The sequence below is a fragment of the Mobula hypostoma genome, chromosome 12 (genome assembly GCF_963921235.1).
Source record: "Mobula hypostoma chromosome 12, sMobHyp1.1, whole genome shotgun sequence".
Taxonomy (NCBI): domain Eukaryota; kingdom Metazoa; phylum Chordata; class Chondrichthyes; order Myliobatiformes; family Myliobatidae; genus Mobula; species Mobula hypostoma.
In genome coordinates, this window is record NC_086108.1 from 94667277 (window position 1) to 94693039 (window position 25763).

The following is a 25763-nucleotide window of genomic DNA, read 5'->3' on the forward strand; positions in this document are numbered from 1 at the left end:
CTAATAAACACAAGGATCCCGCAAAATTCCTCAGGTACCTCATTTACCAACATCTCATTATCTTCAGGGATCCACAGACATAGTTAATGTTTGCATATAAATATTTCTTATTCTAATTTAATTTTTTTATGCCACAAAACAACAAGCTTCATGATTATTAAGTGAGCACCTCCCAGTCGGTGCATTCATAGCAGTCTAGCAGGGTTTCCACAGATACTTTTTTTTCACAGTTTGACTTGGATTTTAGCTGTGTCCTTCCTTTGAAGTATTGTTCGGTAGGCGGGCACTAGATAAATGACGTTGTGGTCACTGACTCACTCTTGTGGCATGGTTGATGCAGTACTGCACCATACCTCCACACACCTGGAGAGTCCCGGATCATTTGTTAGGGTGTTGTTTGTGGACTTGTCCAGTGCATTGAACCTCATCTCATGGGACACAAACTCTGGCAAATGAATGTAAAGCCCCACCTCATACTCCTCATCCTCTCCTTTCTCACAGACACCAAAAAGTGAGGTGTAGTGGTTATATGAGCACCAGCAGGCAAATGCCAACAGGAGCAGCACAGGGGCGTGGTTACCTCACCAGCCTCGTTCACACTGTACACAAATGCCTGCAGAAGCTCATACCCAGGCATGCAGCACATCGAGTATTCAGACGACACAGTCATCTTTGACACTACCAGCTCTGGTGATTCATCAGTGTGGAAATCAATACATTTGCTGGGTGCTGCAAAAACAACTATCTGGACCCAAACCCCAGTACAAAACTAAGGAAATGGTAGTGGAATTTAGTACACTATCCCAGCCCTGGAAATAAGTGGGCAGTCGATAGAGCGTTTTGGAGAATACAAGTACCTCGGCACAATTATAGATAGCAAAATCAGCTTTAAGACCAATGCTGCGTTGGTACTCTCCAAGGGCCAACAATGGCCATTTTCCCTTTGGAAGGTATGGAAACTTCAGGTGCAGGCATCGATTCTCCAAACATTTGACAAATGCTTCACCGAATCAGTAGTAACATCACGGCACGGTTCGGAGCAATGAGCACTATCAACCTCAGCCCGCTCGACAAAATTGTCAGAATAAGTAGTAAAATCATCGGCCGGGAGCAAGAATCAACAAATAGCAGAGGACATTACACATACACTTCACAGATACTACACTCTCATGCCATCTGGACACCGCTACAGGTCCCTGCCCATCAGCACCAGAAGAGCCTTATCCAGTTTTGCCCCATTCGCCTCCTCGACACCTAATTCTGAATATATAATGTACTTAACACCTTTGACAGTAAAAACAGCCAGTTTTATTACGCGCATTTGTAGTTTAAAATCACGTGCATTAATTCTTAGGATTTATTATCTATTGTGAGTATTTTTTTGTCGACAAAAAAGCTTTGCAGAGGGTGGTTAGGGGAGCAGAGAAGGTTATTGGGGTCTCCCTACCTTCTGTCCAAGACCTCTTTCAGAGTCGATGCCTCCAGAAGACACGGTACATCATTAAAGACCCCTCACACCCTCTCCATGAACTGTTTGTTCTTCTGCCATCAGGCAAACGTTACAGGAGCATCAAAACTAAAACCACAAGGCTACTAAACAGCTTCCTCCCACAGGCAGTCAGACTGCTAAATAGCTGCTCTACCTGACTCTGCTTTGGACACTTTTAACTTGCACTGGACACTTATAACTGATTTTAACTGACATGTGGCTGTTGTGTTTTACTATTTATTGTTATGTTTATTATTTAGTGTTGCGTTTGTTATGTTATGATTGCACTGCCCCTGAGAAACGCTGTCTCATTCTGCCCTGCAGAGCTGATGTATGGTTAGAATGACAATAAAGTTTTTTGAATCTTGAATCTTTATATTGTGTTTAAATATATATAGTGTGGAGTTATGTATCTTAAGCTCTGTGATATTGTCCTTATCACTGAACAAACGAAGTTCCTCACAGAAAATAAAGTGAATTGAATATGTCAGTGATAATAAACCTAATTTTGGTTCTGAAATGTCTCTGTCCCTCCACACTTCTCATTGCTTTATCATTTATTCTGCATTCTCTTACCTTGTTTGACTGCCCCAAAAGTGTTAATAAGTGTTAAATTCAATAATTTTTTTTCCCATTGACAACTACCTCCCCTCCTCTTCCTCACTGGCATGGTCAAAGCTTGTTTTCATTCATCAGGCTGTACAATCACAAGAGGGATTTCAAAAAGAAACCAAAGGTTAAATGAATAGCCTATTTTTTATTGAATGTGAAGTCAGAAGGAGTTCTTCCAATACCTTGGCCAAAATTCCTTCCTCAAACTTCATCTAATCAGTCCATTAGGACTGTCTTCAGCAATACTGCACCAACTACTCATCTTAAGAACACTTGGTTCAGTAATGCTGAAGGCAGAGGAATAGGATGCAAGAGGTTACACTTGTGACTGTGTGGCTAAGCACAGCTCCAATGCCATACTTATATTTGCTGACAACACCACTGTCGTTGGCCAAATCAAGAGTGGTGAGAAATCAGCATACAGGAGGGAGACTGAAAATCTGTCTGAGTGGTGCCACAACAACAACCTCTCACTCAGTGTCAGCAAGACCAAGGAGCTGATCATTGATTTCAGGAGGAGGAAACTGGAAATCCATGAGGCAGTCCGCATTCAGGGATCAAAGATGGAAAAGGTCAGCAACTTGAAGTTCCTCAGTGTTATCATTTCAGAGGATCTGGCCTGGGCCCAGCACATACGTGAAATTACAAAGGAAGCACTACCGTGCTCTACTTCCTTAGAAGTTTATGAAGGTTTGGCATGACATCTAAAACTTTAACAAACTTCTATAGATGTAGAGAGTACATAGACTGGTTGCATCACAGCCTGGTATGGAAACACCAATGCTCTTGAATGGAAAATCCTACAAAAAGTGGTGGTTACAGACCGGCCATTATGGGCCTAACATTGAGCACATCTACCTGGAGCACTGTCGCAGGAAAGCAGTATCCATCATCAGGAATCTCCACCACCCAGGTCATAATGCTCTCTTCTCACTGCTGCCATCAGGAAGAAGTTACAGGAGGGTCAGGACTCACACTACCAGGTTCAGGAACCATTATTACCCCTTAACTATCAGACTCTTGAACCAGTGAGGATAACTTCACTTGCCCTATCACTGAACTCTTTCACAACTAATGGACTCATTTTCAAGGATTCTTCATTTCGTGTTCTCGATATTTATTGCTTACTTATTTATTTGTTTGTTTGTTTATTTACTTATTTATCTATTGTTCTCTTTTTTATTTGCACAGTGCGTTTTCTTTTTACACATTGATTGTGTGTCCACCCTGTTGGGTGCTGTCTTTCATTGAGTCTATTACGGTTCTTGGATTTACTAAGTATGCCTGCAAGAAAATGAATCTCAGGTTTGTTCTTGATGACAGACATGTACCAGGGATGGAGAGTTGCTCTTGGCATCTTCTGGATGCATTGGCACCCCAAACAGTGCATGGCAAGTTGATCGATCTGATTCCTCTTGACCACACCTAAATGACCGGCATGTAGTTCCTCCAACCCTTTAGCTCTCAGCTTGGATGGTACAACAACTCTCAAACCCCACAAAAGGTAACCCCCAACAAGGTAAAATTTGGATAATTGGAATTCCTTCTGCACATTCCAGCCATTTGGGGTGGCCATGTAGATCTGAGACAGTGTGGGGTCATTTCTGGTTTCCCTTTCAATCATCTCTGCCATAATAAGGAGACTTTCAGTTTGCATCAGGGAGAATATGGCAAGAGGACTATCCTCTTTTGTAAAATTTTCAGGTATTTCCTTTTCAAAGGGTAAGCAGGACAATCCAACAGCATTTCCTTAAATAATCGTCCTCCTGAATTCGATCTTGTAATTGATCGAATTCCAGGAAACAGAGCCCATCTCTACATTTGTGCTGCCGCTGTTAGTGGAACAGCTGCTGTGGATTGAAAATGGACACTAGTGGTTGATGATCAGTAATAAGGATAAACTCTCACCCATACAAATACTCTTTGAAATGTTTAACACCCTAAACCAGACTCAATCAATCTCTGTATAATTTTTTTTTCCTCGGCAGCAGTAATGGAACGTGATGCAAAGGCTATGGGACGTTCACTTCTATCACTCGTAACAATATGACATGACTGCACCTATACCATAAGCAGTATGTCACAGGCAAGCTTTACCAGACCGTTGGACGTTACCAGTTCCTTTACATTCTTGAAAGCCACTTCACTCTGCTTTGTCTGTTGCCATGTCCTCCTGGTCTGCAGTAATGAGTCCAGGGGATGGAGTACAGTAGCTAAATTTGGCAGGAACTTGTTACAGTAATTGACAATTCCTAAAAAGGGCTTCAACTGTAACATATCCTTTGGCCTTGGGGCTTCCATTGCTGCTTAAATTTTCTCAACACAATTATTTAATACTTGTGCGTTGATGGTGTGACCACAGTAAGTAATGCTTGGTTTAAAGAATTTACACTTGTTGCATTGTGCTCTGAGCCCATAATCTTCTAACATTTTTAACACTGTCTTGTGATTTTGGAGGTGTGCCTCGCCATCCTCACTGGTAACAATGATGGCCTCAAGGTAACACTGAGTGCCTGGGCAGCCTTGCAGCACCTGGTCCATAGTTTTCTGCCAGAGTGCAGGTGCAGATGCTGCTCCAGAAAAAAGCCTATAATAGTGAAAAAGTCCTTTGAATGTTTATGTTGAGAAACACTTTGGACTCTTCTTCCATCTCCATCTGTAGGTAGGCCTCAGCTAAGTTGTCTTTGCTGAAGTGTTTCCCTCCAGAAAGGTTTGCAAAGATAAATTTATGCCCAATATGGTTGTTGGTTGTTGTATTTCACTGTTACGAATGTCATTCCCACAGGAGTTACCTTTTCTCCAGTATAAGTTCTTCATTGGATATCTGCAGGCTTCAGTTCCATTTCTTTGAAATGCTGTTCAACCTCATTTTGTGGAATGACAAACAGCCAAGCCAGTGTCCAATTCCATTATAAGTAATTTGCTGTTCACCTCTGGTGTAAGCCATTTGCTTGCCTATTGTTAGTTTTCACATTGTAAATCTCAAGGCTACTCAGTCCTGTATCACTTTCATCATTATCAGATTTTTCATCAACAGCATGCAGATTAGTGTTCTTTTTGAAAGTTCAACTTAACCTTTTATCTTTTTCTCTTCCCCGTGCAGTTCATTTATTTTTGTCTGCCCGACATGCTCTTTGTTGCATTTTCTACAAGTTTCACCTTTAAATCTGATAATCTGGTGTGTGTGAGCCCCTGCCACAATGGTAACAGAATTTGTTCAGCCAGTCTAGTTTCTGTTTAGATGATACAATTTTGTTCACACTCACTTTTATTCCTGACTGCAACAATTGCGTGTCTATCTGCTGTTCCCATTGATACAGTGATTTCAACTGCTCCTTTAAATGTGAGTTGTGCTTCAGTTAGGAGCCATTTTTGAATGCTTTCTTGTAAGATTCCACAAACTAAACAATCTCTCAGTGCATCATTAAGCCCATCACTGAACTGACAATGCTCGGACAATCTCTTCAGTTCAACCACGGAAGCTGAAATGGACTCTCCTTCCTTTTGATTACACTTATGAAACCTAAAGTGTTCTGCAATCAACAATGGTTTCAGTTCGAAATTTTCCTGCATTACGTTAACGATATCAGTAAAATTTATTTCGGCTGGTTTGGATGGAGTAGTCAAACTTGTAAGTAAGCTGTATGCTTTTCCATCTATTACATTCAGCCACACTGGCACTTATTTCTTATCAGCTGTTCCAGTTGAATTAAAATACTGGTTCAGTTTGTTCAGTATACATCATTCAGTATCTATTGTGCAATTGAAGGCACCTATCTTTCTGATATAGCCAGCCATTTACACTGTTTATGATAATTATTATTATTATCACCCCGTACTCGCTGTTTACAAACTTGTGGCCATACCCATTGCTTGTTCATTTTGTCCATTTTCTGCCTTTTTAAAAAACTCAACCATCTCTCTCCCCATCCGAAGAAACATGTGCTGTGCTTTTTTAAAATGCTCTAATGTCTCTCTCAATCTGCTTCTGAAGAATAAACAGGCTGCACTTCAACAAGTAGGTAGTCATCTCAGGTTTGTTTTAAAACTTCCTCGTAACTCCAGAAGCTAATTAAAAGAAAAACATGGGAGCGAAGATGAACTTGTCTACTTAGTTTTTCTTTCGGCAAGGCATTCACATATGACATGCTGGTGTAATGATGTATGCCATTCAGATCCTTACACAGTCCCCATGACGAATTATGGAAACAACAAAGAATGCTTAATCAAACAATGTATTTATAATATTACCGAAATATTAAATATGCTACAGTGGGGGCATAACATTAAGGTGTTGGAGGAAAGTATAGTGAGGATGTCAGCAGTGGGTTTTCACACAGAGGGTGGGCAGGTGTGTGGGACACTCTGTCAAGGGTAGTGGTAGCAGCAGATACATTAGGGGCTCATGGATGAAAGAAAACAGGGGGCTATGTCAGAAGGAAGGGTTAGATTGATCCTGAAGTAAGTTAAAAGGTTGGCACAACAGCTTGGGCTGAAAAGCCTGTACTGTGCTTTATTGTTCTATGTTCTAACAAAATTGGAAATCGATTTATTGATTTTTACGAAGTGTTTGCAGAAGGATCTGCCAATACCAATAACTTGATACTGTATGCATGTGGTGTTTAACAGATGGAAGGTGGAACACAGAACAGGAAAAATCCTTTGACTCACTTTGTCTGCACTGCTCATGATACCATTCTGCCTGCACATGGTCAAAATCCTTCCGTTCCTCATCTGCTCGTGTGATTGCCTGAATGCCTCTTAAATGTTAGTGGTATCTGATTCTACCCCTCTCTGTATATAAAACATAGCTTGAAAATCTACGTGAAGTTTACCCCCTCTCACTGTAAAGCTATGACCTCATGTATCTGATATTTCCACTCTGGGAAAAAGACTGAATATGTACCTTCTCTGTGCCCCTCATAACTTTTTCAAGATCACAGCTTCAGACGCTCTGAAGAACAGAATCCAATTTGTCCACCTTTCCCTTATAGCTAATACACCGCAATCTAGGTAACATCCTGGTGGAACGCCTCCACACCCTCTCCACATCCTCCCTATAGTCTGATGACCAGAACTACACACAATACCTTGGATACTGCACACAACATCTTTAGGAAGTGGTGTCTCAGAAAGGCAGCGTCCATTGTTAAAGACCTCCAGCACACAGGGCATGCCCTTTTCTCACTGTTACCATCAGGTAGGAGATGCACACACTCAGCGATTCAGGAACAGTTTCTTCCCCTCTGCCATCCGATTCCTAAATGGACTTTGAAATTTTGGACACTACCTCACTTTTTTTAATACACAGTATTTCTGTTTTTGCACATTTTTTTAATGATCTATTTTGATTTACTTGTTTATTTATTATGTTTTATTTTATTTATTATTTTTTTTATCTCCCTCTCTCTGCTAGATTATGTATTGCATTGAACTGCTGCTGCTAAGTTAACAAATTTCACGTCACATGCCGGTGATAATAAACCTGATTCCGATTCTGATCCTGAATATGGCCAAACAGAAGTTTTATTCATCTGCAATGTGACTTCACGACCTTCGAACCCAGTGCCCTGACTGATAAAAGCAAGTAGGACCAATGCTTTGTTTACCGTCGTATCTACTTGTGTTGTCTCAGAAGGATGTCAGAAAGGATGAATCTACGACAGGACCACAGAATGTGCAGAAAGATAAAGCTTGCAGCAATAATCCAGGTTCCTCTAAATCTGTTAAGACAATAAAAGATTCCCAAGTCACCATTTTCTTTACTCTTCTCATCAAAAGGTTGAAAGTTATGACCAAATCCTGATATTCCTGAGATCAATGTTTTTAAAGACAATGGAGCCCAGGTTACCCTGGAGAGAGATGAAGGGCTGTTCCCACTGCCAAAAACAGCTCTACCACTTAAGTAGTAAGTAAGGCTCAGATACCAGAGTAAACTAGTTCTAGAGAAACATTCAACATGCCATATGATCACAGGCAAGCATTATAATCACAAACAGAATATCCTTTGGGGACTTGGAAACGGAACATCACTGAATCACTTGCATTATGTTCTGTTTTCCTCTTTCTATAAACCTTTTTTAAAATCTGGTTCTAGGCTAATTCACATGGTCTGTTTTCGTGGGCAGCTACTGAACTAGTGTCAAACGATGCAGTGCTCGGGTCATTCAATGACCCCTATGCTTTATTTTCCCTCCATACTCGTCCTCTCTGCAGAGTCCTCTTATTCCCTACCCTTCAGTATATTAATTCTAAGATCTTGGTCCCTTATATTCATTTTCAAATTTCTTCTCCAAGTATTTTCTAGTCATCATTCCCAGTTTTCCAAATCCATATTGTTGCCAAAACTCTTGCTGCTCTGCAACCACACTCCATTAGAACTCCCAGAAATAACTTCACCTTATTAACACACTGTTCCTTCAAACGTTCCTACAAGTCTGACCCTTCAGCCATGTCCTCTTCAATCTTCCCATCCTTCTCTGGCCCTTTGCCATTCCATCTCTGCTTATCCACTTCTGCTCCACCTTCACACAATCTCTCCACAAGTCCTTTTACTTAAGGAACTATTGATTCATATGCCAACCGAGCATTTGTCCTTCTTCAGGGACATTTTGGCACAAATCTTGCCTGTCTTTTAGGTTAAGTGCTCCACACTGCCCTAAAAACTTTGACTCGACCAGGGTGCCCAAGAAGATTGAACAGTGTTGACTGGCTCTATGATTGGTAACAATTCATGCAATTTGAAACACGCACAAAATGCTGGAGGAACTCAGCAAGCCAGGTAGCATCTGTGGAGGGGAATAAACCATTGGCATTTTGGAACCAGGCCCTTCATCAGAACTGGAAAGGAAGGGGGGCAGAGACCAGAATAAGAAGGCAGGGGAGGGGAAGGAGAACATTGGCATCTGATAGGTGAGACCCAGTGAGGGGGAAGGTGGGTATTTGGGGAAGGATGGATAATATCAGAAGCTGAGAGGTGATAGGTATAAGAGGTAAAGTTGCTGAAGAAGGAGAAATCTGATAGGACAGGACAGAAGACCATGGGAGAAAGGGAAGGAGGAGGGGAACCGGGGAAGATGATGGGCAGGTGAGGAGAAGAGAAGGCCTGAGGGGGTAACAAGAATGAGGAATGGAAACAAGAGGAGCCAGGAGAACAGATAAATTACCAAAAGTTGGAGAAATCAATGCTCATGCCATCAGGTTGGAGGCCACCCAGATGGAATATGAGGTGCTGCTGCTCCAATTTGGTCTTCTGATGGTAGCAGAGGAGGTCGTGGACCTACATGAAGTTTGCTTTTTGTAAAATTAACTAATTTCCATCACACAATAGGTATTTCTATTCATAGTACCAAAAAAATTCTGTCAACAGCAACACACGCTTTTTGCTCACCACTTCAGGGGAATAATTGTTTACTTGTTAAACGTTTTTGGAAAACATTTCAGGTTCCCTAAAGGCCCTGTGATAACAACGTTGACTTAATGAAAGAAATCACAAGGAACCAGGCTTAGCTCCTGGATTTGGAGAGCAGAGGGAGGGAGCTACACCTGGAGTTTGGTTGTGGGTGTTGTACGGAACATCGAGGATTCGGGTAGTGGTGCTCAATACTGCCTCATCTCTCCCATTGGACTTACCTCCTCCAGTCACTAAGGAATGTCAAATAGTCTCTCGCTCTCTACTACGTGTGCAAAAATGAATGGTGGAGATCTAGAGGATGATGAGAGAGATAGACATTTGTTCCAATCCGTTCACAACCATGAACATTTATACACGTTTGTACTTCCTCAGGAGGCTGACGAAATCTGGCATATCCCCTTTGACACTCACAGGTTTTTGTTGGTGCGTCCTAACCAGATGCTTGGTACAGCCGTGACTGCAACAAACTGCGGAAAGTTATGGAACAACTCAGTACATTACACTCACCAGCCTCCCCTCTGTGGGCTCTATCCATACCTCTCACTGCCTCGGAAAAGCAGTGAGTAGAATCAAAGACCCACCCGGCCCTCTCTTTTCCACACTCACATTGGGTTGAAGATATAAAATTCTGAAAGCACATACCACCAGGATCAAGGACAGCTTCTACTCCACAGCTATGACGATTGAATGTTTCTCTAGTACAATATGATGGGCTCAACCTCACAATCTACCTTGCTGTGACCTTGTACCTTACTGTCTGCACATTCCCTGTAACTGTAACACTTCATTCTGCACTCTGTTATTGTTTTACCTCGTACTACTTCAATGCACCTTTGTAATGAATTGATCTGTATGAATTGAATGCAAGACACCTTAAAAACCAACTTACCTATGTGTTTCTTACCAATTTACTTTACTTATATTTCATGAACAGTTTGAGGAGATTTGGTATGTCACCAAGGACTCTAGCAAATTGCTACAGGTGTGCCGTGCAGAGCATGCTGACTGGTTGCATCAGTGTCTGGTCTGGTGGGGCCACTTCACAGGAGCAGAACAAGCTGTACAGGGTTGCAAACTCAGCCAGTTCCATCGCAGGCACTAGCCTCCCCAGGATTGAGGACATCTTCAAAAGACCATGCCTCAAAAAGGCAGCACCCATGATTAAGGACCCTCACCATCCAAAGCATGCTCTCTTCTCAATACTACCACAGAGTGGAGATACAGGAGCCCGAAAACACACACTCGATGTTTTAGGAACAACTTCTTCCCCTCCACCATCAGATTTCTGAACAGACAAGGAAAAAACCTATGAACATAACCTCATTATTTTTGCTCTCTTTGTGCTACTTATTTAACTATTTATTATATATGGTGGCCAAGTGGTTAAGGTGTCAGTCTAGTGATCTGAAGGTCGCTAGTTCAAGCCTCCGCTGAGGAAGCATGTTGTGTCCTTGAGCAAGGCACTTTACCACACATTGTTCTGCGACAAACGTGGTGCCAAGCTGTATGGGTCCTAATGCCCTTCCCTTGGACAACATCGGTGGCGTGTAGAGGGGAGACTTGCAGCATGGGCAACTGCCGGTCTTCCATACAACCTTGCCCAGGCCTGCGCCCTGGAAACCTTCCAAGGTGCAAATCCATGGTCTCACGAGACTAAGGGATGCCTATATATATGGTGTCTTTTTATTATAATTAATAGTATGTTTTATGCATACTGCTGTAAGACAACAAACTTCATGAACTATGTTAGTGATAGTAAACATGGTTTTGATTCTGATTTGCCATTACTGCCTAGACCAACATGGAGAAGACTGTGGTAAGCCCCTGGGGGTGGCAGTACAAACCCCCCAGTTTGATCAGTCATGGGTGTCTATTTCACCTTGGAGCCAAAAGGTTAGTGCCCTGGTTACCTTACAAACACCTTTACACCACATAAAAATATCCAGGCTGGCATTTCAGTTCGGTACAGGCCAAGGTCGATATTTCACAAGTTCTGATTATCAGGTGAACTGAGGTCCTACCTGGTGGGCTTCAAAGATTCTGAAGAAGGAAGATCCAGAGCCTTGTCCAACTCAGGACTGATCCACTTCAGTAAAAAAGTGGATTTTCTGATATGTGGGATCTTGCTGGATGCAAATTGCTGCTTTAACGCCTTTTACAAGTTTGTACATGAAACCACTGTAGCAAGCTATATCTGAAATGATGATGAGCCAGAGTACAGGAAGGAGAAAGACAGCTTAGTGATATGGTGCCATGACAACAATCTTTCAAGATTCAAGATAGTTTAATGTCATTTCCAGTACACAGGTGTAAAGGAGAACAAAATCATTGTTACTCAGAACCTGACACAGCACAAACAAGCACAAAAGATAGAGAACACAATAATAATAAAAACTCAACACATATAAGTACATGCTGTAAGTTAGCTTACGTATATACATACCTCGATTGTACGTCTATAAAGTGACACTGGGCTAGGAGACTGACAGGAAATAATAAAGTAGTGGTGGAGTTAGTGGGTGGAGGTGTTGGTCAGCCTTATTGCTTGCGGATAGTATCTGTTTTTGGGGCTGGTGGCCCTGGTGTGGGTACCACGTAACTTGTCCCTGATGAGAGTGAGACAAACAGTCCATGAGCAGGGTCATTGGGATCCTTCATGACGTTACTGGCCTTTTTGTGGCACCTTTCTGTACACATGTCCTTGACGGCAGGTAGACTGGTGCTGGTGATGCGTTGGAAGTTCTGACTACCCATGGTGGAGCCTTCCTGTTCACTGCAGTGCCATTTCCGTACCACGCAGTGATGCAGCTTGTTGGGATGCTCTCTGTTACGTACAGTATCTGTAGACTGGTGTGAGTATGGATGTGCAAAATCCAGCTCTCTTCACCCTCCTCAGAACTTGAAGGCGTTTTTGATTGTGTGGGATGTGTTCTGGGACCATGAGAGGTTGTGTGTGAGGTGCACTCCCAGGAGTTTAAAACGGCTTTCAGTTTCCACTGCTGTGCCACTGATGTAAAGGGTGGGCGGGGGGGGGGGGTGGGAGAGGTGTGAGTGGTGTGAGTTCTCCTGAAGTTGACAACCATCTCCTTTGTCTTGTTGACACTAAGGAAGAGGGTATTTGTCTTGACATCAGACCATAAGATCACAAGACATAGGAGCCCAATTAGGCCATTCAGCCCACTGAGTTCACTCCACCATTTCATGACTGACCCCAGATCCCATTCAATCCCATACACCTGCCTTCTCACCATATCCCTTGATGCCCCAGCCAATCAGGAATAAAGCAACTTCCACTTTGAATATACCCACGGATTTGGTATCTACTGCAGTTTGTGGCAGAGCATTCCACAGATTCACCACTCTTTGGCTAAAAGAATTCCTCCTTACTTCTGTTCTAAAAAGTCACCCCTCAGTTTTGAGGCTGTGCCCTCTAGTTCTGGATCCCCTCACCAGAGGAAACATGCTCTCCACATTCATCTTTTCTAGTCCTTCAACATTTGGTAGGTTTCAATGCAGGTTTTGAAATCAGGCCTTAAGCTCTTTCACCTCCTCCCTGCAGGTCATCTCAGCATTGTTAAAAATGAGCCCCAGCACTGTCATATCATGGGTGAACTTGTTGATGTGATTGCTCAGGTGTTTGGTCATGCAGTCATGTGTGAGCAGCACACAGCCCTGGGGGCATCCGTGTGGAGGATGAGGAGGAGCGGTTGTGTATCCGGACTATTTGAGGTCAGTCAGCAAAGCCAAAGATAATGGAAGTGACTTCAGGAAAAGGGGGCAGTGCACATGCTCACGTCTAAATCAACAGTGTTCAGGTTGAGCAGATTGAGAGCTTTAAGATCCCCAGTAGCGTGCCCTGGTCCAATCACATTGATATCACAGCCAAGAAAGCTCACCAATGCCTTAGGGGGTCTGGCGCATCCCCGTCAAGTTTTAATAATGTTTATCGACACACGTGAGAAAGCATTCTGTTTAGATCCATGAGAGCTTGGTGTGGTAACTGCTCTGCATGTGACTGCAAAAAACTGCAGAGAGTTGTGGACACAGCTCAGCACATCACAGGAACAAGACTCCTTGGGCAGAAGATACAAAAGACTGAAAACACGTACCACCAGGCTCAAGGACAGCTTCTATCCCACTGTTATCAGACCCTTGACCTCACAATCAATCTCATTATTTACCTGTACTACACTTTTGTTTGTATAGCTTTTACACTTTATTCTGCATTATTGTTTTACCTTAATCTAGCTCAATGCATTGTGTAACAATTTGAAATGCATGAACAGTACGCAAGGGAAGCTTTTCATTGTATCTTGGTACATGTGACAATATTAAGCCAACACCAATTTACTACTGCATTTCCCACATTTCAGCAGTGTCTGCACTTCCAAAGGATTTCATCAGTAGTAGCATGCCCTTTTATCTAGTTTGTGGAATACACTGTATGAATATAAATCTTTATTAGAAAACCTACCAAGTCACTAAAGCATAGACCTCTCTCATTTCTGCTTTTAATTTTGACATTTGATTTGACTCATTGCCAGGGGTTGTCAAAGGACCAGTTCACCAGGTTTCTATCATTATTATTCAATCCTTTGTCCTGTGCTGCATGAGTAATCGATGGAACAGCTTTTCTGCTGGTCTTAGGAAGATCTATGGTAATGCTTGATGTTCCTGAGCACGACCCACCACAGCACTGGTGTGCTGATATGATGAAAAGCATCTTTAAGCAGACGCAACGTGATTCAACATTAGTCACACCACCACTTCTGCTGTGTTTCCACTTACACTATTTGAAATCCCCTCAACCGGCAATATAGGACTTCTCTACTGGCGAGCCCCCGATGAATGACCGTGACCCAAGAACATCGCCGGTCCATTTCTCTCTACGGACGCTACCCGGCCCACTGAGTTCCACCAGCAGTTAGTATCTTGCTCCAGATTTCAGCATCAGTCTCCTGAGTCTTTGTTCTGTTGACAACCTTGACAAGTATGTGCTCTTGGAGATTAGGTTCCTGTCTCTTCAATAGGCCTGCTATTGAATTAATTACAGTAAATCAATTACTTGCATCAGCCTTTATTATTTTGAAATGATTCCTGGCTCCACCCTGGTTACTTTAATGTTGCTCAGATTTCACAATCAAATCGCCTCTTTGGAAAACATTTGAACAGCGGGGAGAAATAAGCACATATGTGCACTTCAAAACTGCAGCTAAAACTCAGATTCCGTTCTTGTGGTGAGTTTGTAATTTGGCCTGAAACTGTCGAATCCACATCATCAGAACAACAGAATCAACAACTCATACACAAAGGACACACCTGCAACGAAGCTGGGATTTCATCTCCCCGGCAGCTGCAGAGGTGACACGCGAACCAGTGAATATCCAGTCCCACAAATGAACTTGAACCCAACAACCAGAAAACAAATCGCCCCTCTTTTGAACCAATGGAGACACAAGACATTGGAGCAGAATTAGGCCATTCAGCCCACTGAGTCTGCTCTACCATTTAATTAGAGCTTATTTACTTTCCCTCCCAACACAATAGCAGTGATAGGATTGGGCCGAGCCAGCATGGATTTACCAAGGGCAAATCATGCTTGACTAATCTATTGGAGTTTTTCGAGGATGTAACCAGGAAGATAGACGTGGGAGATCCAGTGGATGTGGTGTACCTTGACTTTCAGAAGGCATTTGATAAGGTACCACATAGGAGATAGGTGGGTAAAATCAGAGCTTATGGCATTGGGGGGAGGATATTGACATGGATAGAAAACTGGTTTGCAGATAGAAAGCAAAGGGTAGCAGTGAATGGGTGTTTCTCGGAATGGCAGGTGGTGACTAGTGGGGTGCCACAGGGCTGGGTATTGGGACCACAGCTGTTTACCATTTACATCAATGATTTAGAGGAAGGCATTGTGAATAACATCAGCAAGTTTGCTGATGATACTAAGCTGGGTGGCAGTGTGACATGTGATGAGGATGTTAGGAGAATTCAAGGTGACTTGGATAGGCTGGGTGAGTGGGCAGAAACTTGGCAGATGGCGTTTAATGTGAATAAGTGTGAGGTTATTCACTTTGGGTGCAAGAACAGGAAGGCAGATTATTATCTGAACGATGTGGAGTTAGGTGAGGGAGAAATACAAAGAGATCTAGGAGTACTTGTTCATCAGTCTCTGAAGGTGAATGAGCAAGTGCAGCAGGCAGTGAAGAAGGCTAATGGAATGTTGGCCTTTATTACAAAGGGAATTGAGTACAATAGCAAGGAAATCCTTTTGCATTTGTACAGGGCCCTGGTGAGGCCACACCTGGAGTATTGTGTGCAGTTTTGGTTCCAGGGTTAAGAAAGGACATCTTGGCTGTGGAGGAGGTGCAGCGTAGGTTCACTAGGTTAATTCCTGGGATGTCCGGACTGTTTTACGCAGAGAGGTTAGAGAGACTGGGCTTGTACACGCTGGAATTAAGGAGATTGAGGGGGGATCTGATTGAGACATATAAGATTATTAAGGGATTGGACAAGATAGAGGCAGGAAATATGTTCCAGATGCTGGGAGAGTCCAGTACCAGAGGGCATGGTTTAAGAACAAGGGGTAGGTCATTTAGGACAGAGTTGTGGAGGTGTGGAACGTGCTGCCTCAGAAGGCAGTAGAGGCCAATTCTCTGGATGCTTTCAAGAAGGAGCTAGATAGGTATCTTATGGATAGGGGAATCAAGGGTTATGGGGACAAGGCAGGAACCGGGTATTGATAGTAGATGATTAGCCATGATCTCAGAATGGCGGTGCAGGCTCGAAGGGCCGAATGGTCTACTTCTGCACCTATTGTCTATTGTCTATTAATTCTCCGGCATTCTCCCCATAACCTATGACACCGTTACTAATCATCCTCCACTTTAAATATACCCAAATACTTGGCATTCACAGCTGTCTGTAGCAATGAATTCCACCCTCTCGTTTTAAAAGGATATCCTATTCAGAGGTTGCACCTCATGACCTAGATTCCCCCACCCCACCACTGGAAACATTCTCTCCACATCCACTGTACTTAGACCTTTCAATATTCGATAGGTTTCACTGAGATCCACCTCATTTTTCTAAACTCTAGTGAGTACAGGCCCAGAGCCATCCAATGCACCTCATACATTAACCCTTTCATTCCCAGAATAATTCTCATGAACCTCCTTTGGACCCTCTCCAATGCTAGCACATCCTTTCTTAAAAATGGAGCCCAAAACTGCTCACAATACTCCAAGTGTGGTCTGACCAATGCCTCAGCATTACTTCCCTGTTGCAAGCAGTACAAGCTTTCCCTGTAGTATAGAATTCTCACTTGCCCCCCTCCCCTTGTACTATCATCAAACTCTACTAAAATGTGACTTCTTATGACTTGGCTGATCTCAACACACAAACAAGTAATTTCGTTATGACTTCTACCCCCTTCCTTTCCAGTTCCAATGAAGGGGTTTGCCCTGAAATGTTAGCAACACACACACAAAATGCTGATGAATGCAGCAGGCCAGGCCGCATCTATAGGAAGAGGTACAGTCGACGTTTCGGGCCAGGACCCTTCGTCAGGACTAATTGAAAGAAGAGATAGTAAGAGATTTGACTATGTATTCCCCTCCGTAGATGCTGCCTGACCAGCTGAGTTCCTCCAGCATTTTGTGTGTGTAGCTCTAATTTCATTCTAACCTCGAAGTGGTTGGTCATGGTAGACTGACATTTCCTTAGGAAGACTGGACTGAGGAGGTGTTTGAGTGTAAGAAATCCAAATGCCAGGAGCTGGTAGGGCAGTGCCAGAGACAGGGGTGGAGGGCACAATGAGACCCTATAGAGATGGTGTGTAGAGGTTCTGCAGGCTGCTCGTTCTGCAGAACCTACTCTCTCCTTGGTATTATGGGGGCTGCAAAGAAAAAAACCACCAGGACTATCACAGAGGCTGCTGAGTGAGCTTTCAGGTGGCTATGGACCAAGGTGTGTGACCCATTGACCAATGATGCCGGGAGACAAGCCAGCGCCTGATCAACCCAGGAAATTATAGACCAGTGAGTCTTTCTTCAGTGGTTCGCAAGTTGATGGAGGAGATCCTGAGAGGCAGGATTTATGAACATTTGGAGAGGCATAGTATGATTAGGAATAGTCAGCATGGCTTTGTCAAGGGCAGGTCATGCCTTACGAGCCTGACTGAATTTTTTTGAAGATGTGACTAAACACATTGATGAAGGTAGAGCAGTAGATGTAGTGTATATGGATTTCAGCAAGGCATTTGATAAGGTACCCCATGCAAGGCTTATTGAGAAAGTAAGGAGGTATGGGATCCAAGGGAACATTGCTTTGTGGATCCAGAACTGGCTTGCCCACAGAAGGCAAAGAGTGGTTGCAGAAGGGTCATATTCTGTATGGAGGTCGGTGACCAGTGGTGTGCCTCAGGGATCTGTTCTGGGACCCTTACTCTTAATGATTTTTATAAATGACCTGGATGAGGAAGTGGAGGGATGGGTTAGTAAGTTTGCTGATGACACAAAGGTTGGAGGTGTTGCGGATAGTGTGGAGGGCTGTCAGAGGTTATAGTGGGACATTAATAGGATGCAAAACTGGGCTGAGAAGTGGCAGATGGAGTTCAACCCAGATTAAGTGTGAAGTGGTTCATTTTGGTAGGTCGAATATGATGGCAGTGCACAGTATTAATGGTAAGACTCTTGGCAGTGTGGAGGATCAGAGGGATCTTGGGGTCCGAGTCCATAGGACACTCAAAGCTGCTGCGTAGGTTGATGCTGTGGTTAAGAAGGCACACGATACAATGGCCTTCATCAATCGTGGGATTGAGTTTAAGAGCTGAGAGGTAATGTTGCAGCTATATAGGGCCCTGGTCAGGCCCCACTTGGAGTACTGTGCTCAATTCTGGTTGCCTCACTACAGGAAGGATGTGGAAACCATAGAAAGGGTGCAGAGGAGAATACAAGAATGTTGCCTGGATTGGGGAGCATGCCTTATGAGAATACGTTGAGTGAACTCAGCCTTTCTCCTTGGAGCAACGGAGGATGAGGGGTGACCTGATAGAGGTATATAAGATGATGAGAGGCATTGATCGTGTGGATAGTCAGAGGCATTTTCCCAGGGCTGAAATGGGTTTCCACAAGAGGACACAGGTTTAAGGTGCTGGGGAGTAGGTACAGAGGAAATGTCAGGGGCAAGTTTTTTACTCAGACAGTGATGAGTGCATGGAATGGGCTGCCGGCAACGGTGGTGGAGGCGGATACGATAGGGTCTTTTAAATCCAATTCAGCCCAATTTAAATTGATTAATTTCTTTCCCCACTCTTGGACCTGGGCTTGGGTCCCCCCGCCTTGACTCTGACTCGCCTTGGTTCTGTTGCATCAAATCGCCTCCAAGTCCGCTCCAGCAGTGGCCAAGCACTGGCTCATTCTCCACTCTTAAACCTCAATTCAGCCTATAAATGTTTCACTGCAACCATCCTGCACCTTCAAGACTTCACTTCACAACGCAAAAATACCAATTCCTACAGTCGGTTCAAAAGCTCAGTTCCAGAAGGGAAGCCATAGGCTACTGATTGAAGTAATTGTTTACCATAAAGAGTGTGGTTAATAAAGTAGTTAGCAGTTTTCTTTGTTTTGTTTGCTACAGACAGGTAGTTGTTGTGCTTCACCAACATCACCTTAAACCGCCTTCATGCAACTAGATGGAATCAATTTTGTGCCAGGAAAGAGCGCTAGAAGGGGACCCGTGTGATCCCTGACGGGGATGTGCTCAGCTCATATCAGCTACTAACTCATCCCCAAAGTGTTGACCTCCAATAGTCGGGGTATTGAGTTTTGCTTCCATGCAGTAATGTTACAGCTCTATAACACTCTGGTCAGACCACATTTAGAATATTGTGTTCAGTCCTGGTCTCCTCATTATCGGAAGGATATGGAAGGTATGGATGAAATTTAGTAGGATGCTGCCTGGATTAGAGAGCACGGCTTATGCGGAAAGGTTGTGTGAGCTGGGGATTTTCTCTTTGGAGCAAAGGAGAATGAAAGGTGACTTGATAGAGGTAGCGCCTTTTTCCCAGAGCGGAAATGGCCAACCATTTTAAGAGTGGAGGAAAGTTTAGGGGAGATGTCAGAGGTTATAAAACAGAGTGTGGTGGGTACATGGAATGGCCTGCCAGGGTGGTTTCAGAGACTGATACAATAGGGGCATTTAGATAGGCACATGGATGTAGGAAAAATGGAGGGTTACGGGCTGTGTAGGAGGGAAAGGTTAGACTGATCGAGGAGTAGGTTTATATAGTTTGGCATGACATTGTGGGCCAAAAGGCCTGTATAGTGTTCTACTGTTCTATAGTCTATGTTCTAAAAATAGTCAGTGAATTAATACAGAGGCAAAGTACAGTGTTGCTTAGCTCTGAGCTGACCTCTTTGACTGCTGGTTGATTGGTGCGACATGAGATATGAAGCTGGGCCATCATTACACAGTCGGCCTTATCAATGCAGGGTATCAATAAAAGATTCTACCAATTAATGGTGACTCCAGGAATCAATTCTGTTCTTATGGTTTTACTCGTGGGAAATCGCCACGGTAATGACTACTTTATTACGAATGCAGAAATCACATGCAAGCATTTGCACAAATGACTGCCTATATTTTTGCACAGCCCTGCAACTAATGAGATCTGTGAAGATTTTCCAGATTATATTTGTTTAATCATTTTACTTATGATGCTGATTGTTTAAAACAACCGGTCAGTTCAGATAAGCTTCAGTTTTTTGATGACAGTTACAGTTCACCATGATGAGTAATGCAAAAAAAATGTTGGCTTTGCTCACACTGTGATTTGCAGTGATTTACAATTCGATGCAATGATCACATGGCATTTACTGGCTTCTGCCTGTCTGGTCTTCGGTGTAGTGGTTGAATCAGGTGAATCATGCTCTGGTGATTGTTTCCACAAAGACCAAGCCCTAACCGGGACTCTCATTCCACACGCGTTTGTACATTTTGCTCAAAAAACTAAAGGGCTCCATGGTTTCCTTTGGATCTTGCACTGTATTGGGATCAGTTCTATAATTATCTGTGATCCTGAATTGAGCATTTTGGGCTTGTTGATTAGTGACTGCAGTAAAAGCATTGCCTTTTGATTTATCTTGGGAGGAGCCAAGGCAAACCATTCCTCAGGAAATTAACCACAAAGGGAGATTCCATAACAGAATGAAAACACGTCAGTGGAAGGTGTTGATTGAAAGGACTTGTAGCCGCATAATGTAGTCTTCTGATGAAATAATCTCAGTTCTCTTCTATAATATAAAACCGTTTCCAGAATAGCTCATTGCAATTATCACTTGGGGAGATTTCAATCACATCATTGAATTTGGGACTCTGCATCACATCGATGTTTCTTGTTAATTAAAACTCAGTTTCATGAATGCCATCACAAATTTAGGATCACCCATCTCCAGATCATTTGGAATGAGCCAAATTTTTGAGCTAATCCCAGAAATAACCCCATTTGACATAGACTGCACCACAGTAATTCTGGCCCACGCTAATTTCTGAAGGAGCTTCATATATTCAGCTGCTGGGCTATTGTATCTGCAGAAGTTAATGAGTGCCTATGGTATATTCAGTTCAAAAGGTTCAAAGTAAATCTATTATCAAAGTACAAATACGTCACTATATACAACCCGGAAATTCATTTTCCGGCAGGCATACAAGAAACACAATAGAGTCAAAGAAAGCCCGCTCCCAACAGGACAGACAAACAACCAATGTGGTAAAGAGTACCAAGTGTACAAATACAAAAGAAAAATAAATAAATAGAGAACATGAGATGAAGAGTCCTTGAAAGTGAGTCAATAGTTGGTGGTGGACTCAGTATGTGGTCGAACCACAGTGATAGGGCTGGTGAAGTAGTTGAGTGAAGTTGTTATCCTCTCTGGATCAACAGCCTGATGGTTGAGGGGTAATAGCTGTTCCTGAACCTGGTGGTGTGAGTCCTGAGGCTCCTGTACCTTCTACCTGATGGAAGCAGCGAGAAGAGAGCATGGCCTGGGTGGTGTAGGGGTCTTTGATAATGAATGCTGCCTTCCTGCGACAGCGCTCCATGTAGATTAGCTCAGTGGTGGGCATTTTTTGTAGGATTTTCCATTCAAGAGCATTGGCGTTTTTGTATCAGGCCATGATGGAAGCAGACAATATACTCTCCACTACACAGCCACAGAAGTTTGTCAAAGTTTTAGATGTCATGTTGAATCTCTGCAAACTTCTAAGAAAGTAGAGGTGCTGCCGTCCGTTTTTCATAATGGCACTCACATGCAGGACCCAGGACAGCTCTTCTGAAATGTAACACTGAGGAATTTAAAGTCGCTGATTTCCCCAATCAAGACTGGCTCATGGACCTCTGGTTTCCTTCTCCTGAAGTCAATAATTGGCTCCTTAGTTTTGCTGACCCACACTAAGAGGTTGTTGTTATGGCATGACTTAGCCAGATGTTCAATCTCCTTCCTATATGCTGCTTTGTCACCAACTTCGATTCAGCCAACGTCAGTGAGTCGTCATCAAACTTGAATATGGCATTGGACCTGTGCCTAGACACAAAGTCATGTATAAAGCGAGTAGAGCAGGGGGCTAAGCACACAGCCTTGTGGTGCACCAGTGCTGGTCAAGATTGTGAAGGAGATGTTGGCGCCAATGTGAACTGACAGGGGTCTGCAAATGAGGAAATTGAGATTCAAATGCAGGAGGAGGGATTGAGGCCAAGGTCTTGAAGCTTATTGATTAGTTTTGAGGGGATGATAACATTGAATGCTGAGCTGTAGTCGACAATGAGTATCCTGAATTATGTACCCTTGCTATCCAGATGTTTCAGAGTTGAGTAAAGAGTCAATGAAATGGGTTCTGCTGTGGACCTAATATGACGATAGGCAAACTGGAGTGGATCCAAGTCACTTCTCAAGCAGGAGTTGATATGGTTCATCGCCAACCTCTCTAAGCACTTCATTACAGTGGATGTAAGTTCTATTGGACAATAATCATTAAGGTAGGTTACCACATTCTTCTTAGGCACTGGTATCATTGAAGCAGTTGGACACCCCAGTCTTCCAAAAGCAGAGGTTAAAAATATCAGTGAACATTCCAGTCAGTTGATCAGCACAGTTCTTTAGTATTTGGCCGGGTGACTCACCTGGGCCGAATGCTTTCAATGGGTTCACCCTCCTAAAGGATGCTCTCACGTCAGCCTCGGCGACCAAATCACAGGGTCATTGGCGGCTGTGGGAGTTCCCTCATGTTTTGACAGTCACAGTGAGCACTGATCTCATCTGAGTTCAATGTTGGCGCCTATGTCACTTAGGTTCACTTTGTAAGAGGTAGTAACATTCAAGCTCTGCCACTGCTGTTGTGTGCTGGGGCAGCAGGCTGAGGGTAGCAGACATCAACAGAATCAACAAACTCATTCATAAGGCCAGCGATGTTGTGGGGATGGAACTGGACTCTCTCACGGTGGTGTCTGAAAAGAGGATGCTGTCCAGCTTGCATGCCATCTTGGTCAATGTCTCCCATCCACTACATAATGTACTGGTTGGGCACAGGAGTACATTCAGCCAGAGACTCATTCCACCGAGATGCAGCACAGAGCGTCATAGGAAGTCATTCCTGCCTGTGGCCATCAAACTTTACAACTCCTCCCTTGGAGGGTCAGACACCCTGAGCCGATAGGCTGGTCCTGGACTTATTTCATAATTTACCGGAATAATTTACATATTACTATTTAACTATTTATGGTTCTATTACTATTTATTATTTATGGTGCAACTGTAACGAAAACCAATTTCCCCCGGGATCAATAAAGTATGACTATTACTATTACTATTAAACCTGTTGCTACTGCCTGTCTTCACTATATTTCCATGGTTTTGGAAGGATTACGGGGATCTTGAGGAAATACTGGATTAATACCATCCTTAAACCAGTAAAGAAGCTCAAATCACAGCTTATGTGGGTCAAAGGTGACCTGGGATTCGGGTCAGTTGCCATTTACAGGATTCCCTGTGAATGCAGAGCAGCGTGTATCAGCCAGATGGGGCGAATGGCGGAAACCTGCTTCAAGGAGCACAGGAGGTGTATCCATTTGGGTTACCCGGAGAAATCGATGGTGCCATGCCAATGGCTTTTGGGACCATCTGGTAAAGGAAGCCATTGAAATAAAACTAGAGGAAAAGAATTTTAACAAAGACAAAGATCTCGCTCTAAGTAAGACCTGGAATTCAATTGTAAGCAAGGTGGGAGAGTGGAAACCTGATTGGATGAAGACTAACCAATCAGGAGGGAGGGCCTACAGGGGTACGAATACCACGGCACTAGATATGCCCAGGCATAATCTCTGATGAATATGGCAGAGTTTGTCATTAAAACATCAGTTAAAATTGATACCTGCATCTGGCTGGAAGCCGGGAAGAGTTTATTTGTCATACACATTAAATAATTGTTCACTCTGAATGATGTTTTGGGGACACACCTGTTTACGACTGCTTTTATAAAGCCTGTGACAACTGTTCAGATCCTCTGATGAGTCCTTGAACATGACCCAATCCACCAACTCTAAGCAACACTGTAGCTGTTCCTCTGTCTCCCATGGCTATCCCTTTGTTTTCCTTACCTCTAGAGCCTTGAGCTTTAGCCTATGCTTGTATGCAATAAGAGCAGGACAGCCAAGTGATAAGATTTCTTGATATTCTGTCGAGGCAAGAAACAATATTCCTGATTGTAGTATAGCAGTAGTTCAGTGTGTTGCGACCCCTGATGCTGCAGGTTATATGCTGATGATAATCGAGCAGAGATTTCTTTAAACACGTCTGATTAAAGTCCCTGGCTATGATTTTAAATTCTTGTTTGGTGATGGCAGCATTCAATATCTCAAGTCACTGAATTAATGTTGGCTCTTGGCTGTATGCAAACTGTGTTCAGGATCACAGAGAACTCTCTTGATAAGTAAAACAGTTAGCATTTAATTGTTAGATATTCCAGGTCATGGGAGCAAGAGTGCAACAAGACCTAGACCACTGGAGAGTTTATCATGAAACACAGCCGCCCTTCTTTTTGCCTTCTCCAAATCAGCAGAATGGTGCCTCATGTCTGACCTCTGAATCCGGTGTGTCCAAAGTGAGCCATGACTCTGTGAAACACAGAACACAGCATTTCCTCATTTTTCTCCAACACAGCAAGTCTGCCACATCATTCAGAAGGTCATGAAATCGCTGGTTCATTAAGTCGGTTTAAGAGTACATTACAGGCTGTAGTTTGCAATGAGAGTAAATCAGAAGAGTTACAATATACTTAGAAGTTTTATAAGCAACCCACAACATATTGCCGTGGTTCACCGGTGCTATCTTGGAAAGCAATGCCATTGCACTCTGATACTTTAAGCTAGATTAATGGTCGCCAACCGGTCGATCTTTGAGACTTTTTCAGTAGATCCCCCAAAAAATAAATAAATAAACACACAAATACTGTCGTAATGTGAGCATTATAAAAATAAGTAATACTAATTAAGATAATGGTAACATAGCAATACTCCCACTACAGAAAGCTGTTTGTAAAGAGAGGTCGTTTCCGGGTTGCGGGGTTTTACTTCCAGTCTTTTCTGCCCTGTGCACATGCGTGTGACTAAACGATTTAGTAGGTCGATTTTGCCTTTCACTAAGGCCGAGGTAGGGGATCTTGGGCTTAAAAAGGTTGGCGACCACTAAGCTAGATATTGTATGGTGTAGCACAGGTTTATAAGTGCCTGTAACCCAATATAAATTTTGCCCAGAGCAGATTGAACTAGTGATCAGTTCGGAGTAAATTTGCACCACTTCTGTGCATGACCCATGTTAGTTTACCTGATATTTCACTGGTAGTGTATCATTAACTGAGCTCTGCACCTTTCTGACATAAATTGGACTGCAGGATCCCACACTTCAATCATCATGGTTGTTACAGTAGAACACATCACATTTTGTTCTTACTTTCTTCATTATTTAAAAGGACTCGCTGCTGACATAGGGACAACCTGATGGGCAGTCACTGACTGGAAAGTTCAAAGTATGTATACCATCCTCCAAGCGGACCACAACCTTTCATTGTTTGAAAGTTTGCATGCCTCAATAACCCAGAGAGATATGCTGGCTGGAGTCAGGGCCTTATGTTTTGTCTCTTGGTAGGGCCATCCATGCCAAACAGGTCAAAGGGTAGAGGTCAGACTAAGAG